This window comes from Cydia splendana, chromosome Z (assembly GCF_910591565.1).
Source record: "Cydia splendana chromosome Z, ilCydSple1.2, whole genome shotgun sequence".
Taxonomy (NCBI): domain Eukaryota; kingdom Metazoa; phylum Arthropoda; class Insecta; order Lepidoptera; family Tortricidae; genus Cydia; species Cydia splendana.
This window is the reverse complement of record NC_085987.1, coordinates 45711822-45731530: the sequence shown is the minus strand read 5'-3', so window position 1 is coordinate 45731530 and position 19709 is coordinate 45711822. Positions and strand designations below refer to the sequence as shown.

Sequence of the window (19709 nt, the reverse complement as noted above, 5' to 3'; positions counted from 1 at the left end):
AAAAATATATCCATCTTGGGCGTAACACACTTGAATCCCTCACTACGCTCAGGATTCTTCCTTAGAAATTCTCTATTATGGAATCCTTCGCTTTGTTTAGGATTCAATGTACACCCTCGCCGTAAATATGTCATTTTGCTCCCTTGTGACACAATCAAGTTTTAGGAAAGATGTAGTTTTAAGAATAATTGCTATACTCTATAAAATATACAATTTCTTGTCAGACTATACCAGGGTGCCATGCGATCCTTTTCCATCGTAATATCTATTGCTTTGTACATAACATCTATGGTTTGCAATAATCGATACTATACTATACTATCAAAGTAGCACTTTTCTGTTCTAAGACACGATTTATTTCCTTTTTTGCATACTATTTTTTTACGTTAATATAATATTTTCTAACATAATCATTTATGTGATGTTGAAAGCAGTATGTGCAAATTAGGGCCACTTGCACCATTCACTAACCCGGGGTTAACCGGTTAAACCGTGGAGTTACCATGGTTACCAGTACAATTTGACACTGGGTTAACGGTTTAACCGATTAACCCCGGGTTAGTGGAATGGTGCAAGTAGGCCTTACTAAATCCTTACGGGGAATACCTTTAAACGTGTTATTATGGCGAATAAGGAAAGTCATTAGTAAAATAAATATAGCATTAGTAATGTTAAAATGAATGTCAGAACGCAGTTCACCGAGAAAACCCGCTTGGCCAGTTCAGATCTACCCACAGATATATATTTCATAGACTACTCCGCGCACCAACTATGTACCTAGACCACACGCAATAACTATGGCAATAGGGTACCTGCTTGAGTCAAATCAGTTTCGCTTTCCGTATGGAATTTATGTGAAAAACAGTACCCGCGTACCATGAGTCACTGACAGTGTCAAAACTGTCATAAATGATAACGTCTACGTAATTTATATACCTAATGCCTTTTCTAATAATTCTTGGGTGCATAGTGTCAAATACTTAGATTATTATAAATACCAGTGAGGCTACCGAGAATGTAACTTACTTTCTATGCATCTCGCTAGTAGTCGCATATAAATAATACGAGCGAGATGTATACATAGAAAGTAAATTACGTAGACGTTAGCGTATATGTCATCTTTGACACTGTCAGTGACTCATGGTACGGGTACAGGTACAATCGAGGAAATTCGATTATATAAAATCGTTTAAACGTCTTGCAGACGGTCAGGCGATATCATTAAAGTGATGACCGACCGGTCTTGTAAGACTCGGAACCGGTATTGTAATACCTGTTTATATCGTTCCAAAACCGTTATATTATTTCGTTCATTAAAAAACCGGTTAATTGATGGAACGCGAGCTAAAAAATTACGTTCTCTCTCCTAACCGGTAAGAAGAGGGAACGGAATTTTAAGGTTCGCATTGAACGATATAATACCGGTTACTCTTGGCTTTCGGAGACTCTCGGTTAAACTCGTTGTCATACGTGAAAGAGATAGCAATACTTACTCGTTCTATCTCGCTTCGATATTTTCAATTTAACCGGTTAATTTCGTTCCACAAAAACGGAAGGCCAACGAATTTGGAATAAATCAGTATCTTAATAGAACAGTCCTTTAACCGATAACCGCAAACGGAAAAGAAATCCTTTTCGTTCTCGGGTAAATGAACGAAACCGGTTTGAAAAATAAAACGGTTTCCGAGCCCTGTGATGAGCAATAGCATGGCACTTGTTAGCTCAGGTAAAGCTTATTGTCGTCCATTGTCCATTGTGACGGCCGGCATTTGCAAACTAAGAACCTATTGTTTGTCTCATTACCTGGGGTAAACCTTTTCATTATTAAGATCATCATCAATATCATCAATATTAAGAGGGCCTGGCCCTCTGTCGATGCAGCATTTTCCATTCCAGCCTATTCTGGGCCTTCGTTTTTACTTCTTGATATGAGTGGTGTTGGCGAAGGATGCTCAAAATCAGCTGGACAGAAAAGCGCACCTACCTTGAAGTTCTAGAGAAGAGACAAATAATGCACGTCATTGAAAAACGTTAAGCCAAATGTATAGGTCACATACTCTGACACGAAGGGTTAAATAAAATCATACTGGAGGGCAGAATTGAGGAAAAAAGAGGAAGAGGAAAACCAGAATATCATACAAGACACAGATTATTAAGATAAAGAATCCTAAATGCACCGTAATTTGGTTATCTCTAAGGGGGGCGGAGTTTAGCTCGCTCATAAGGATCGAGGTAAAAAAAATCTGAAGGAATTCACCGGGAATGTCCTCGATTGTACCTAATACGCGCACAACATCAAATAAATAGGTAGGGTAAGGTGGTGGTACTGACGGTGATCGACGCGGTCCCAGTACAAGTAATCTTGAACCTTAAATCCTAGTCAATAGAGGTGACAGCAGGATGTCATCTATTGGGCATTAGCATGTCGAGCACTAGGCCAATTGTGACCACCGGGAGATAATAAAGAAACAAGATGTAATGTAACCAGAGTTTGTAAGACTCGGAGACTTGTTTAATGAATTTAACTTGTTAATTAGTTGATAATTGTGAGATAAATTTATCATTCTTGTAATCAAATAAACGAGGCTGAAGGTTAAGTCTTTATTTACCTTCTGAGATATATAAGAATAAGAACAGTAAAAATAATCGCTTACGGAAAGGAACACATTCAAAACTTAAATTACCTACCGTAAAATGATTCTACTTTGCCCACCGCTAATGTAATTGTCCTCCAACAGTTTTATATATTAACTAGCGACCCGCCCCGGCTTTGCACGGGTTCATAAATTATACACTTACCTTCCTCAAGAATCACTCTATCGATAGGTGAAAACCGCATGAAAATCCGTTCAGTAGTTTTTGAGTTAACCGCTAACATACAAACACACAAGCAGACAGACGCGGCGGGGGACTTTGTTTTATAAGGTGTAGTGATTTACAAATAAGATATATACAGTGGTATTACTAAAAGAAATTAATAACTAGCTTAAATCTAAAATAGGCCCTTGAGGCATTGTACCAAGGATGCTGGCGGCATTTCCTCGCTGTATCGCAATGCTGATACGTTGTGCGAGGTAGCCGCCAGCTCTTCGGTCACCAGTTACGTCAACCAGACACTTCGCGATTTCTGCGAACAACTTATGCGCGCTAGGACCCCATGGACCTAGAGTCTACTACATAATAATATATATTATGTATATCACAACCTCATTTAAATGTTACAACATGATCGTAGTGATGGTCTACTTTCAATCGTCAATATCTGGGAGACCGAGCTTTGGTCGGAAGACATATAAAAACTCAAAAATGCGCGTTTTCCGAGAGACAAGACCTAACTAGATCGATTTTTCGCCCCCGAAAACCCCCATATAGCAAATTTCATCGAAATCGTTAGAGCCGTTTCCGCGATCCCCGAAATATATATAGGTACATGTAAATAAATAAATACCTATACCACCAAGAATTGCTCGTTTAAAGGTAGGTATAAGATATTAGATAGATATAATAACAATAGACTTACCAACCACAATACAGTTTTATAAATTAAATTAAATGTCTTATTCGGAGCCAATTTTGGAGGATTGAAGGCACATAATTAATATCGGAGAATTATTCAATTTGACCTCAATAATGTACATAAACCTCAAAAGGTTAAGGAGCTTTGTGTTATTTCATAGTAGAATCATTACTTTAAAATATTAACTATGAACTGAAATAGACGTCTCATACGAAAGAAAATATTCTTAGTTTAGAAGATAAAATTATTAATTAGTAATTTGTTGGTAAAGGCTCTATTAATAATTTTGGTTGATACATATTTATAAACATTAATTTTGAATTGATTTGCTTTCATTCTGTTTGATATTTTACAATTAGTATTTCCCTTGTGTTGGTGTGGTGAAAAATGTTGTGTTTCACTCGGCGCCATATTTTGTTAAAACTCTCGTGCTGTGAAACCCTCGCAACGCTCAAGATTCCATTTTTTGGAACCATTGTCGGCGCTCGTGGTTCAATTTTGGAATCTTTCGCTTGCTTAGGTATCAATATTAGCACGAACGGTTAAACAACAACTTTGCCCCTTGTAAAACAAATAACTATTAAACAATAAGTAGGTACTTCTAAATAAGGTAACTAGCGCTTGACTATCATTGGTCAACTACATTTGATTTAGAAAAAAAAAACATTTTAATCTCACTAGTTAGTTCTTCATTAAAAAAGTTATTTACTTAATTTTGGCTAGTGGAAAAATCCCACTATTTATTGAAATGTACTTTTTCATCTCACTAACACACGAATTAAAAGTAAATAATATAGGTTTACCGGAGAATTTAGCGTGACCGAGCAAAAACACAATACACAATAGGTACATTACATTAGGTATTTGTTTAAAACATTATACCGAGTCAACAAAAAGTAAAGACCACACACAATATTACAATTGAAATGTATCCAACAAGTTCGTTAAATTTATCCAAGAAGCCGCTGAAAACGCGCAAAACCCCAAATAATACGCCCAAGATTTTATTTACAATCTCCTAAGAAACGAGCGCAACCCCGCTTCAAAACACTGAACGCCGCAAAAACATCACCATAACAACCGTTTTTATCCCATTATCCACTAAAAAATATAAATAAAAAATTTGCGAAATTGCAAAAAAAATTGGCACAAGTATTTTTGCCAATTTTTCTTTATTTTTAATACAAGTTTGACGTACCTCGGTTAGCGGCGGGCGGCATTGGAGCGTGCTCGGGTATCGCGGGTAAACTGCCTGTCAAGTGCTCAGTTTCGGCGGGACTCGGGCGGCCAGTGCTGTGCCGCGGTGAGACGTCGATGAGATTTTATCGATAATTCTATTGTAACCTGTACAGTCGCCATTAGAAACACCGGCGCGGCCAAGTTGCTTACAATTATCGCCACTATTGCTTATCTAGAGTTGCGTATCCAGATATTTTTGAGGTCCTCGGCTTATAGCTACTGTACAGTCACCATCGAAAGTAGCGGATCAGTCTATCTATAGAAATTCTCCTATTAAGGTAAGGTGGGGTAAGACTATCACTAATGTATGGAATCCTTATACGTCTTGCCCCGAGCAAACAAAACAAAGCGCTGGTGGCCTAGCGGTAAGAGCGTGCGACTTTCAATCTGGACGTCGCGGGTTCAATCCCCGGCTCGTGCCAATTAGTTTTAACATTGAAAATGTTTTTTCGATCGCATCAGTATAGCCCTCCAATTTCAGCCAGAGTGAGATATCGCCCTGTACGGTTACCATCAGTTTGTCACTGACATAAACGCCGTCGAGAACGTAATTTACTTTCTATACGTCCCGTTTGCACTAATATGCGAGTGCGAGCGAGATGTATACCTAGAAAGTAAATTACGTTCTCGACGGCGTTTATGTCAGTGACAAACTGATGGTAACCGTACTGGTCTCGTGAGTTTTAGGGCTACGTAAATGATCCCAGTCTCAAAAGAGGGTGTCTTAACAAGGGCTACAATATGGTGAAAAAATATTTTTAAAAAGGTAAAAACTCTTTTCGAAAAACTCGAAAATGTAGAAAAATTACGCATTATTTCGGTTTCCTTTCGCACTAAATCGACAATTTATCGAAAAAGAAAAGCGATATCCAAAAATAAAATTAAAACTTCTAAGGGTAATGTGATCGGCTTAATTTTGAAAAACTGTCTATCTCTTACGGTCTAGGCTATGGCCTTATCCTTTATGTAGCGAAATGTCACCTAGGATACCGCAGGAGGTGTGCGCGGCGCGGGATATATTAAGTAGTAGGTACTTATGATTGGAGTTTGTTGATTATTGTATAGTTCAAAGCTTGATATGTTATTAAAATAAATATGAAGTGTTTTTTTTATATTTTCCAAAAATGTTTTTCTTTCAAAAATTATTTAGACACACGAAACTCTTATGGTCACCAAAAGCTCAAGGTACCAAATTGAATCAGAGCACCCCACCATCTGTCCTACCCCTGAGTGCAATTCCGAAAACGGAAGCGCGGAGGGAGGCAGCCCTCGGAACGCGGGAACGAGCGAGGCGAGCGGCTGAGTCTGGTCGCCAGCCGAAGCTGCGGAGCCGAGTGTAGTGGGCGTGATTTGTCACGCGAGGACGGAAGGGTTGCTCTTCCGCAGCGCCGGAGCTCAGATCCAACAGCTTCACCGCTGAGGTCGAAGGCTCGCGGAGTTGCCCCGAGGTCAGCGAGCGGCCGAGACCAAATAGCGAGCTATTATGGTCTCGTCAGCTCGTGACCTCAGGGCCAACGACGCGGGTCTTCGGGCGAAGCTACCCCCCCACTCCCCCTCCCACCTCACCCTTACCCCCGAATCCCCCCGAGTCCCCATACAAAATTTTGCTATATATTCCCTTTTTTCATAGTCATTCCATACAAAATTTAACCATGGATATCTCCTTAACCATGGGGTTCCGCGCCATGGAGATTCGACTGGGGGGTAGCTCCCTCCCCTCTACGAAATATCATTTGATATTTGTCAGTCGCTTTTCGGTGAAGGAAAACATCGTGAGGAAACCGGACTAATCCCAATAACGCCTAGTTTCCCCTCTGGGTTGGAAGGTCAGATGGCAGTCGCTTTCGTAAAAACTACTGCCTACGTCAAATCATGGGATTAGTTGTCAAGCGGACCCCAGGCTCCCATGAGCCGTGGTAAAATGCCGGGACAGCGCGAGGAAGAAGAAATAAAATAACAAAACAAAATAAAAATTAATAAGTACACGGTATATACAAAAAAGTGATTACCTAATGCTTTTTTAACCAAAACTATTGTTGAGTCCCAAGCTAACTACGCATGGCATTTATAAGTGTGATTATATCATCATTAATGTCAAATTTCTATGAAAATATGACCTTTTTAATGACACTCCCTCATTTTGTTCTGTTCAAGTCGATGCAAAGTTAGCCTAGACGGCCTCTATAACCCATGCAATCCTTGTATTACTTGTAGCTAGCTTTATCGACCATCCCTCCCCCATAAAAGACCTTCAAAATTCCATCGACTCCCCCCATCCCTACTCCCACGCAAGCGCAATACCACAGCAGCCCGTCTCTTCGCTCTGTTGATTGATTCACAACTTACTCAACCTTCACGTGTTCACCGCCAGCTCACCTTGACCCCCACCACCCCCTACCGACCCCTTTAGCCCCCTAACTTAAGAGCGAAGCTCTAAAAATGGGGGGTCAATACGAACTGGCCACCTTTATCTGGGCTCGATTTGTTTTAACAATACCAAGTTTGAAACTACAGTTGTCTCGACTGAAAAGTCGCGCGATAGTCGTACGTGCGATTGACGATAAGTTTTTTGATTGGATGTGTTGCTCATTTTAGGTGTTTTCGCAATTTGAATGTTGTATAAGTGTGTACATTTTATGTTTGCAAGTTGCTTATTTCTTTCGTTTCCGTAACACAATCTAAGTTAAGCGTACCGTAAAATGGGGTGAGTAGGGATTGCGTGGAGAGTTGGGTTATGAATGGGGAGACAAGGGATGCCAGGGGGGTGAGATGTTTTTTAAAGGATACTGGTACCTAAATAATGTATTCGTATTACAAATGGAGCTATATAGTGATATTCATAAGAAAAAAAAATCGATCCAACAATGTTCCAAAATCACCTTTGTATGAAATCCAATCTCACCCCAACTACGAGGTACTACGGGGTGAGGACGGATTTTGTGTTTATCGGTAAAGTTATGAAATGGAACTACCCAAAATCATAAAAAAACTAAAATACAAACGTCCGGAACATTTATTATTATATACCGTTAGTTTACATATGTAAAAATAAAATGTTATCGAGGTTTGAATGACAGTTTTCTCCCTACTCACCCCATTTTATTGTAGTTTTTACCTATATTTATATTTACAATAAGTACCTACTTATACTGCATTCATACGCGCTAAATGGATGACTCACATTAGACCGGGCCGTGTCCGGACCGGAGCTTCCGGCGCATCGTTTTCTATGGAAAGCATCACGTGGTCGCCTGTCATGTCATAGAAAAGTAAGCGCCGGAAGCTCCGGCCCGGACACGGCCCGGTCTAACGTGAGTCATCCTAAAATCACCCAACGTGCCAATTCTAATGTACATTGACAAATGATACCTAAATGAAGTCATTTAGCTATCGAGCATCTCGCTCGTACTTCCCCGTACATACATTAACGTGAGCGGGACGCACGATACTTATTATATGTCATCATTTTTATGTCAGGGTACGTTCAAAATGGCATCCTATTAGACTAAAAAACCGGCCAAGTGCGAATAGGACTCGCGTTTCAAGGGTTCCGTACATTAAGTCTGACTCACGCTTGACTGCATATTTCTAATAGGTTTTCCTGTCATCTATAGGTAAAGAACTATTTTGTGTATTTTTTTCAAAATATTAGACGCAGTAGTTTCGGAAAAAAAGGGGGGTAATGGTAATTTTTTGGCTATTTTCTTAGATAACTTCTAACCTATGTATTTTAAAACTACTTATAAAAAATATATTTGAAATTCTCAAAATGAGCTCTTTCATTTCAAAACGATATAGTTTGAAAGACTTTATTTTTAACTTTCTCATTTACCACCCAAAAGTGCCCCCCATGTTTAAAATTCATTTGTTTACGTTACATGTCCGTCCTTGGGTCACTAATTTACATATGTATGTAAATAAATGTTTTAAATATTTACATATGTGTACCAAATTTTAACTTAATTGGTCCAGTAGTTTCCGAGAAAATAGGCTGTGGCAGACAGACAGACAGACGCACGAGTGATCCTATAAGGGTTCCGGTTTTTCCTTTTGAGGTACGGAACCCTAAAAACCAAAAAAAGGAGAGACACATTAGAGTCTAAATCTGTAGCAACTCATTAGTTGAACCCCGTTAGTTGAACCCCGTATGGGCCCGTAGAAACATTTACTTACAACAACGCTGAAACAACGCTTCACACTGAATCCTCATGCAAATACTCGTCGTAACCTCATTTTAACCTCAATTCGTTCCAGACGCACGTCAAGTTGAATTATAGAACCGGTTTATGTAAAATCTTCGAAAACGCTTTTTAAACAGGGTGAGATTTGAACCACCGTTCATGGGCCATTTTATTTAAAGTTGTCCCCTACACTTTTTTTTTCAAAATTGTGATTTGTTATGCTATTTCTACTCAGAATCATGAGCTCTTTCTATCCTAATAGGAGAAAAAAAGTGTCCCAAGGCTTTTTTCCCATACAGTTACCATATGGCGGTTTCGGAATGGAAAGATCGAAAAATATATGGAAATCTTGGGACACTTTTTTTCTCGTATTAGGATCAAAAGAGCTCATCATTCTGAGTAGAAATAACATAAAAAATCCCAATTTTGGAAAAAAAAGTGTAGGGGACAACTTTAAATAAAATGGCCCTCATACTTTGCGTAGTGACTATAGTTGTCTTGGCTAGTTTTGACGTATAGGCTACGTTTCTAAAATTTGGTTTGTTGGTAAAAACCAGCCAAGTCAAATCCTTTGTAATTTCAGGATTTTATACGCAACACAGAACTTGGCACCCATATAGATCTCAATTCTTTTGTCGGCGAGTCAACAACGACATATATTCTTATTAATATTGAACTTGGCTCTCATTTCACATTTATGTTTTTGTTGGGATAGAATGAATACTTGATCACCCTTGAAAGACCAGTACGTCTACCATCAGTTTAGACATTGACATATACGCTCACGTCTACGTAACTTACTTTCTATGCATCTCGCTCGTACTCGCATATGCGAGCAATAGTGCAAGCGAGATGTACAGAAAGTAAATTACGTAGACGTGAGCGTTATGTCAATGTTAAAGCTGATGGTAGAGGCTCTAATGCACAGTAACTAGTAATTTTTAACAAGCTTTTATTAGGTCGACCTGTACGTCTACCATCAGTTTTGACATTGACATATACGCTCACGTCTACGTAACTTACTCTCTATGCATCTCGCTCGTACTCGCATATGCGAGCAATAGTGCAGGCGAGATGTACAGAAAGTAAATTACGCACACGTGAGAGTTGTGTCAATGTTAAAACTGATGGTAGAGGCTCTGTATGTAACTAACTTGTAATGGAATCTAAGGTAACTAATTTAACCATCTTCCAAGGATCGTAGCGTCATGAAAATTGGCAGCTGTATGTAGTTCTGATGACAATACATTAATATGGTACTGTCGAACTGATCTGATGATGGAGACAGGAGGTGGCCATAGGAACTCTGTGATGAAACAACGCAACCTAATTGTGTTAGGGGTTTTTAGAATTGTCTCGATAAGTATTAGTTGTCTGTCGTATGAAAAGTACAGTCAGCGATAAAAGCTTGTACCAAAAATGAAATATTTGCCAAAAACTTATTCATGTCTTGCCCTAGCTAATAGTTTTATTTTTATTGTTTCCCTTGCCTTTTCCTAAGATATTATTTTATTTAATTGTGGTTGTTCTACTTAATTAAACATGATTTTTTGTTTGTTTTGCTGTTATCGTCTTTGTATTCTTGTACGTGTGTGGCAATAAATACTTATCTTATTCTTAATAAAAATTATCAAATTATTATCAGACAAAATTTCTCCATACTAATTTGTATGGGAATTTCAGTTGGTCGGCACGGATTCCAGGGACAGGAATGTCCTGAATTTTCTTTTCAGGGTGTTTTGGAGTAGTATCGTTATATTTAGGGGTATGCGTTTTTAATTTAAAGAATCGCATAATAAAGGACACCCTAGTACCTACAGTCAAGTCTAAAATATGGGTGCATAATATGTCCCATAGTACTTACTTAATTCGCTGACGTAGGAGCTATGGGACATTTTGAGTATGATGTGTGCACCCATAATTTTACACATGACTGTACCTACTACAAAATGTATAAAGAATTTATGAGTGTGCCACCTACAAGTCACCTACTCAACGACCCCAACCATCGGATAGAATATAATAAGGGATAAAAGATAATTATTCCATTGACGCTTCAGCCGTCCGTTTAATATTCGAACCGAAGTTTTCTAATTAATTTTAATAGACCTTGTACAATTTGTACAAATATCAAAAGGGAATTACAGGGTAACTTCTCCGTGGCACGCGAACGATCTTCCATTGTATTATCTTTTTGAGTTTCTTTGCAATGTTAAAATATATTTTTAACGTTTTGTTTAAGAGTCCCCAGCAAGCTCGGCCGAATTTCAACTTAAATACCATACAAACGGAGTTCCGTTCTCATTTTAAAACTACGTGTTGGATTATAATGAAACTTTGCACATACAATGACATCCTATAGGTATATCCTGTAAGTAATTCGTTTATAGCTCCAGTTTATAAAACAAACGACATAAATCAAAAACAACTCTTGTATGAAAAACTTGAATTCACTGTATTTTTTTTAAGTATGGTATCTGAAGCTACATAAACTAATTACAGGACTAATATACCTTATCCTATTGTAAGTACAAAGTTTTAGAGCAATCTAGCTAGTCGTTTATATGGAGAGCCGAACTTGGTGGGGACTGTGCCGTCATTGGTGCCCTATTGATATAGTAACAGCACCAGTCATGGGACATTTAAGAGGAAATTTGGAGTATTTATCATATTTCCCTTGTACATGTAAATGGTCTTCCGCTTAGCGTGTTAAAAGATGAAAGTCCTATCCGCCTTTCATGTTTTAGGCGTGTTGTATCAAAGATACTGCAATGAGTTTCCACATAATTAACAAATTAAAACTATGCTTTTTTTCTCCAGTCATGGACACCAAAGCTCCAGTAATGGGCCCCCGGTAATGGACGTGGATGCAGTAATGGGCCCCCTATAATGGACATTGCTCTATCAGTATAAAATTTTGAAATGGGGAATAAGTTATGGCAAAAAAATCAATTTTTGGTATAAGCTTTTATCGCTGAATGTATTTTTCTTTCCACAGCCAATTATTATTGTATTAGATTCATCGAGACAATTCTAATATACCCAAACACAATTAGTTAGGGTTTATTGCGATAAAGTTCCCATGGCCACCTCCTGTCTCCATCATCAGATCAAGTCCATGTTATCATAATATTGCATTATCATCCGATTTGCATACTTAATTACGTACTTACACAAAATTTCAACTGAATCGGAAATCGAAAAGTGGGTCAAATTCAGCTACCAAGATTTGACCCACACTAACTAACAAGGCAAGTTAAATAAAAGTTTGGAAAAACGATATTAGTTTATCCTAAGTCCGAGAATACCTCCTGGTTGACATATTTCGTAACTACATTTTACTTCTGTATTGTTTAAACATGAAATTATGGCATGGCAAGCATCATTATGTCAATTGTCCCATCATAGGAGGTATGCAGTTTTACAGCTCCTATGATGGGATTGGGCCAAATACCACTATTTTTTTACATCTGTGGAGTCACAACATAGTGTGTTGTATACCTTATCTCATGGTAAGTAGTATACCCTATAATGGACACGGAACCAGTAATGGGACAAAAAAACACAATTCCTCTAAAATAAGTATATAAAAGTAGTTTATAATCACTGGATATATTTTTATCATAAATAAGAGTCCTAGAGCTGATTATGTTTGAATTTTTATTAAATTCGGTTATTTTTTAAGAAATGTGCGTCAACCCAAAAGTTGTCGTGCCACTGAAAAAAAATATCACTAAAAATTCTTAACAACTTCGCTAAGAGAGGTGAGTTAATTTATTAAATTTTAATTAATTAATACTTGATGAAAACTAGAATGTGTTTTGTTAATTGCATTTACCATGAGATAAGGTATACAACACACTATGTTGTGACTCCACAGATGTAAAAAAATAGTGGTATTTGGCCCAATCCCATCATAGGAGCTGTAAAACTGCATACCTCCTATGATGGGACAATTGACATAATGATGCTTGCCATGCCATAATTTCATGTTTAAACAATACAGAAGTAAAATGTAGTTACGAAATATGTCAACCAGGAGGTATTCTCGGACTTAAGATAAACTAATATCGTTTTTCCAAACTTTTATTTAACTTGCCTTGTTAGTTAGTGTGGGTCAAATCTTGGTAGCTGAATTTGACCCACTTTTCGATTTCCGATTCAGTTGAAATTTTGTGTAAGTACGTAATTAAGTATGCAAATCGGATGATGATGCAATATTATGATAACATGGACTTGATCTGATGATGGAGACAGGAGGTGGCCATGGGAACTTTATCGCAATAAACCCTAACTAATTGTGTTTGGGTATATTAGAATTGTCTCGATGAATCTAATACAATAATAATTGGCTGTGGAAAGAAAAATACATTCAGCGATAAAAGCTTATACCAAAAATTGATTTTTATGCCATAACTTATTCCCCATTTCAAAATTTTATACTGATAGAGCAATGTCCATTATAAGGGGCCCATTACTGCATCCACGTCCATTACCGGGGGCCCATTACTGGAGCTTTGGTGTCCATGACTGGAGAAAAAAAGGATAGTTTTAATTTGTTAATTATGTGGAAACTCATTGCAGTATCTTTGATACAACACGCCTAAAACATGAAAGGCGGATAGGACTTTCATCTTTTAACACGCTAAGCGGAAGACCATTTACATGTACAAGGGAAATATCATAAATACTCCAAATTTCCTCTTAAATGTCCCATGACTGGTGCTGTTACTATAATTACCCGAGAAACCATTGGTCGAAACACAATAGGTCGAATGTTCATTTATTTTGGCATTAATATTGACTAGAAAAAAAAGATTCACGGAGAATCATTAGGTACCCGTATGCTCTATGTCTGATACGGTCCTACCTATTGAGAGTACAGTGTGCGTCTGATTGTGAGTCTTGGTTGATGCTAATTGATGACAAAGATTTATTGCATATCATACTTTAATTTCGAAAAAATTACAATGTAGACTAGAATGGCGCTTTAGCGGATTCTACAACCTATCTCCGGCTGTCTTTTACATCGTTGGATTGATCATTGACATAATGTTTCGTTTTCGAACGTTTCACCGACATACCTTTTCAACTACGAACGATTGATCTACACATTGGTTCGCCTAAGCCTGTTTCAACGACGGAATTTTTCACCAGAGTAACAACTCGCCGAGAAAACTTTTGACCATCGCATGTTTCTCCGATAGCCTTTCAACGGCGTTCGTTCAGCCGACAAAAGTTTTGTCGAAGTCTCTTTTGACGACATAACCCTGTAACTATGAACTGTCCACAGCGAACGTTTTAACCTGTGCATTCATCCACGACAGAAACTTTCAATAGTGGTCGATTAAGCGACAAAATGTAGTCCTCATTTACCGCTCCGGATATTAACATTGTTAAAAATATTTTGACACAATTTGAAGTATAGTGGAGTGTGCTCAAGCCATATAAAGTCAAATACGGCGTTCACTGAATAAGAGACTTCCTTAGGTAGAATCAATCTTTGTGTTCCTAAAATGTATTTAAGAAGTGGAGCCACCCAGATTTTTGATGCAGGTGGGGGGTGGGGGGGTTTTAAGGATCGGTGACGTCTGAGGTTAATATTTTTTTAAGTATAGGTTCTATGTCAAGTTTAGTATCATTTTCAACTAAATCAAAGATGTAGACATAGATTTCATCTAAATCGGTTCAGCCGTTATTGATTTCCCATACAATCTTACACCTTCCTTTTCACTTTTGAGAGATTTTTTTTGAATAAAAAGTATCCTATGTTCTTCCCCGGGACTCAAAATATCTCTATACCAAATTTTATCTAAATCTGTTCAGCGGTTATTGGATCCCCATACAAATTTCTACCTCCCTTTTCACACCCTTAAGGGATGATTTTTGAGATTAAAAGTATGCCATGTTATTTCCTGGGACTGAAACTATCTATGTACCAAATTTGAACTAAATTGGTTTAGCGGTTTAGGCGTGAAGAGGAATTAAAAAAAAAATATTTTTTTCATATTTTATGTGTTTTTACTTCGGAATGGTGTCATTATGATATCATAAATGAATTCGGCATCCGCGATTTATACGAAAACGATACCAAACTTGGCCTAGTAGCTTAAATGACATAGATATCAAGATCAAGTTGAGAGCCCCCCCCTAAAAATTTACATCAAAAATCTCGGTGTCTCCACTTCTTAAATCCATCCTTGGGTCCTAAGGACCGCACCTTCACGCAACGCCGTATCCCACCCCCAGCACCTTCTGCTAGTAGGTATTGTATTTTGAATTTGTTTTTCGCTCTTAATTTCTATAAAATAAAAAAAGTCAAACGAAAAAACGAATGAAACAGCAGTATTAACCGCCTATCAAGCCTACGTTACCTCAACTTTGAGATACGGCTTAATATTCTGGGGAAACTCCACAGACAGAGATATGGCCTTCAAGGCACAGAAAAAATGTCTACGATCAGTGTGTCGGGTTCCACAAACCGAAACCAGCAAACCAAATTTCATTAGGCTCAACATTCTCACATTACCTTGCCTGTATATTAACGAAGTAGCGGTATATGTTAAAAATAATATTAGCCAATTTTCTGTTACCAATAGTGCACGTCGTTGCAACAAAATTTATATAAAATCAATAAAAACGGCTTTTATGGCCAAAAGTATTTTCGGCATGGCCTGGCATGATATCACTAAATTAGATGACATAAGTATTTTCAAAAAGAGTCTGTTTAAATTTTTAGTTAGGAAAGCATACTACTCGATCGGAGAATATTTGTCTGATACAGAATATTAATTATATAGGTATATGTAGGAATGTAAATTACTAAATTATATTTTACTTTTATAGATTAAGTTTGTAAATATGCATGCACCATCTGGAAAATATTTGTATGCCTAATGGCTAAACATAGTGATACTCTTTTTAAGTGTACAATTATATCTGTAAAAACCTATGTTTACAAATAAATATATGATTTATGATTTATGAAGGAAAAAAAAGTTAAAGGAAGAACGTGAAGCGATAGTCCCCTTTCCTCTTCAAATCTGAATCACGCGTAGTCAGTACACACAGTACAATCAGTAGGTACACGTAGCCAATGATGGTCCCAATGACGGGTACCTAATGATTCTCCGAGAAACTTTTAGCAGATTATCGATTCACCGACAACGATTCGCTGAACATCGTTTCGCAGAGTAATTTATTTGTAAATGTAACTTTTGGTCGACTAACGTTACGTAGACTCTTCATGACTCTTGGTTCACATACCGTTCAGTTCGCTTCTGTGTAAATTAGCAGAACTATTATTCGACGATTTCCATTTGGCAGAGTAATCGTTTCGTTTAAGCAATGTTTAGTCGAATAACGTTTCACATTTTACATATAAGTCGTAATTTTCGAAACAAAAGTATGAAATAAAATATTATAATTTTTTTGTAAATGCGTTAAGTAGTGTCAAACTCGTGGTAAGGCCACAATTGCACTACATCAAATTAGTGGATTTCGGGTGGAAATGCTTGAGTTACTTTAGAAAATACCGAAATCATAATACACATTCCTTAAAGAAATAAAACAGTTCTGTCGTTTCCTCGTGGATTTCAACATCAGATCAAAACCAAAATTATTGCATTACTTGCAAACAAAAAAAGAATTACTCAAATCGGACCATGGGTGCCGGAGTAGGTAATCGCCGAACGTACTTTAAAAAAAAACCGGGCAAGTGCGAGTCGGACTCGCGCACGAAGGGTTCCGTACCATAATGCAAAAAAAATAAACGAAAAAAAAAGCAAAAAAAAAACGGTCACCCATCCAAGTACTGACCACTCCCGACGTTGCTTAACTTTGGTCAAAAATCACGTTTGTTGTATGGGAGCCCCATTTAAATCTTTATTTTATTCTATTTTTAGTATTTGTTGTTATAGCGGCAACAGAAATACATCATCTGTCTATCACGGTTCGTGAGATACAGCCTGGTGACAGACGGACGGACGGACGGACGGACGGACAGCGAAGTCTTAGTAATAGGGTCCCGTTTTACCCTTTGGGTACGGAACCCTAAAAAATCATCATCATCAGGTGGGTCAATTTTCAAATTGGCATTTTTTGCTGTCCCACGGCTAAAACTCGAAGTCCATAGGACTAAAAGACTAGGTATGTATATATTTTCATTCAATGTATTATAAGCTTTAAAAAAAGTGTAAAACTGTACCTTAAATATTATTTATTTCTGACAAATGTAACAGCCTATACTTTCATAAAAACTAGCCAAGACAAATCCTTTATAATTTCAGGATTTTCAAACAGCACTGAACTTGGAACTAGAGATGCCACGAATATTCGGCAACTATTCGGTATTCGGCCTATTCGCCACTTTGCCGAATAATCGGTATTCGGCCTGCCTACTATTCGGCCGAATACGGAACATATGTTGTACCTACTTAAAATCAAAAATTACACAAAAAAAAACAAAATCTAGGTATATTTAATATTTAAAAAAATATTATAAAACTAAATCTAAAATAACCCGTCCTGGATCGTAACCGGCTCAAATGTCCCCATTATTCCCGCATTATTTAAAATGTATTCTTGGAAAGTAGTTAAATACGAAGACACGATTTTGAGCATTTGTTGATTCCAAAATATTTTATTTTTGTCATGGGTCTGATTTCATTGACACTAACTACATTAATTAATCTGTTTAACAAAAAATATATCTTAGCAAACGTTGTGTTTTGTTGGCGAACAGTTTTCATAATAATTGTGACTCAAAATGTTCGCATGTTATGCCGAATATTCGGTCGCTGAATATTAGGCATTCGGCCGAGAGGGGGCCGAATTCGTTTATCGGCCAAATTCACTATTCGGGGCATCTCTACTTGGAATCCATATAGATCCCTAATCTTTTGTCGGGGAGTCAACAACGACACATATTCTTTATATTTAATTTGGCTCTCATTTCACATTTATATGTTGGTTGGGATATCATTAATATTTGTTGGGATATAATAAGGCTCAGGGTCAATGTTGTCGTGAGGTGAAGTAGGTACGCATGCTGACCGTAGTGTTACAAACCGGTCATGTTGAATTATGAATATATTTGCATGGTAACAAATTTAGAGTTAAGTTAAACTTAGAATAGTACTACATAAGTTACATAACAGTTTGTGCTGTACTCTGTAGGTATAACGCCTAAAGTACTTATAAAAATAATTGAGAGCGCACTATTCGCCAACAAACTGTTTACAGTTTGGCGAAACTTTTGTATACCTAAACATAAGTATATTTTTTGAAATAAATAAATTAAAAAAAATAAAAATTACTTTTTGTACATATATCATTATAACTATAGTGATTTCTGTTCATAAAGTACTACTATTCATCATGAAAGCAGTTTTGCCCAAGCTGCCGCGTGTCTAGATTATTATTATTGTTAGTCTAAGTTTCGTGACGCATTGTTTATTACTGTAATGTCATGTAAGCATTTATATCAATAAATAAATAAATAAGTGTCCCATCACTACTGCCAGCGGGCATCCAATCCAATCACAACGGCAGATTGGTATCCGAGTCGAGGTCATTCTCGGATAGGCTTTTTGGTGCCGCCACTAAACGGATACTGATGTCAAAATGTAACTGGTGGGGACAGATTAAACGGTGGTATTCTGAAATCTGAACCCCTAGTGTACATTTCATTCGATAGCGTGACGTGTGTGCGTTCGCGTTATGTCTATTTTTGTATGGGATTTTGAACAGCGCGCTCAGCGTTTTGGAAGCTCAAAATCCCATACAAATGACACTTAACGCAAACGCGTACGTTACGTCACGCCATCGAATGAAATTTGCAGTAGGGGTAGGTATACTGGTGAAATTTTGTAAGTTGGTTCGATAGTCAGGTAGGTATCACTACACCTTATAAAACGATAAAATACTGAACAGATTTTCATACTATTTTCACCTATAGAGTGATTTCTTGAGGAAGGTTTAGGTATATAATTTGTTATGGTTTACCCGTGCGAAGCCGGGGCAGGTAGCTATCTTATACAATTATATTATGGTACCTTCTTATATATTTTGTATGGTGCTGTGTTAGATTGCTATTATATTTTTATTTCTGAATACGGTTATTTCAACTCAGCTGGTTGAAACTTTTCATAAAAGATCGCTTTTATGACGTTGAGTGCCCATTAAATAAATAATGAGCATCATTTTTACTATGTCGGCCTGATTCTAACTTTAAAGGTGGCCACTGACGAGCCTTCCAACAGTCCAAATAGCGTGGCTGCAATCCAAAATCGGTCCGTGAATGTTAAAAATGTACAATGTATTAGGATGCCGTCCATTTGGATGAATCCATTGTAACGGCATCCATTTGGAAGGCTCGTCAGTGGCCTGCTTAAGATACCTGAGCATTTTCATTTAAAAGTGTACCATTTCCTTTTTTCGAAAATCCATCAACTTTTGGGCTATTTCTTCTCAGAATCACGAGGACTTTAAAAAGAAAAAAAATGTGTCCCAAAAAAAATGTCAGTTTTGTAACGCATTTTCACATAACATTTTGTATGGACCGTTACAAAACTGACACTCATGATTAGTATGAAAAACTGGGGACACATTTTTATTTGTCTCTTTCAATAATACTTGTGATTCTGAGTCTAAATAACCCAAAAGTTAATGGTTTTTCCTCCACCTACGTCAAATATTACATCTACACCATCTACATATATTACATTAGTTACATACGATATGGATCGGATATGTCAGTGTCAAAATTAAAA

The 19709-nt window shown here is 37.4% G+C and overlaps 1 protein-coding gene and 1 long non-coding RNA gene across 2 annotated transcripts in view; one reads left to right on the top strand and one right to left on the bottom strand.

Moving 5' to 3' along the window:
• Nucleotides 1-4844, bottom strand: part of LOC134804166 (uncharacterized) — a 105947-nt gene extending 101103 nt beyond the window's left edge. Inside the window, exon 1 of the long non-coding RNA XR_010146087.1 lies at nucleotides 4716-4844. This is a non-coding gene — a long non-coding RNA (uncharacterized LOC134804166). The remainder of the gene's footprint in view (nucleotides 1-4715) is intronic.
• LOC134804073 (probable cytochrome P450 303a1) overlaps nucleotides 1-19709 on the top strand; it is a 372282-nt gene that overhangs the window by 147357 nt on the left and 205216 nt on the right. The window lies entirely within an intron of this gene.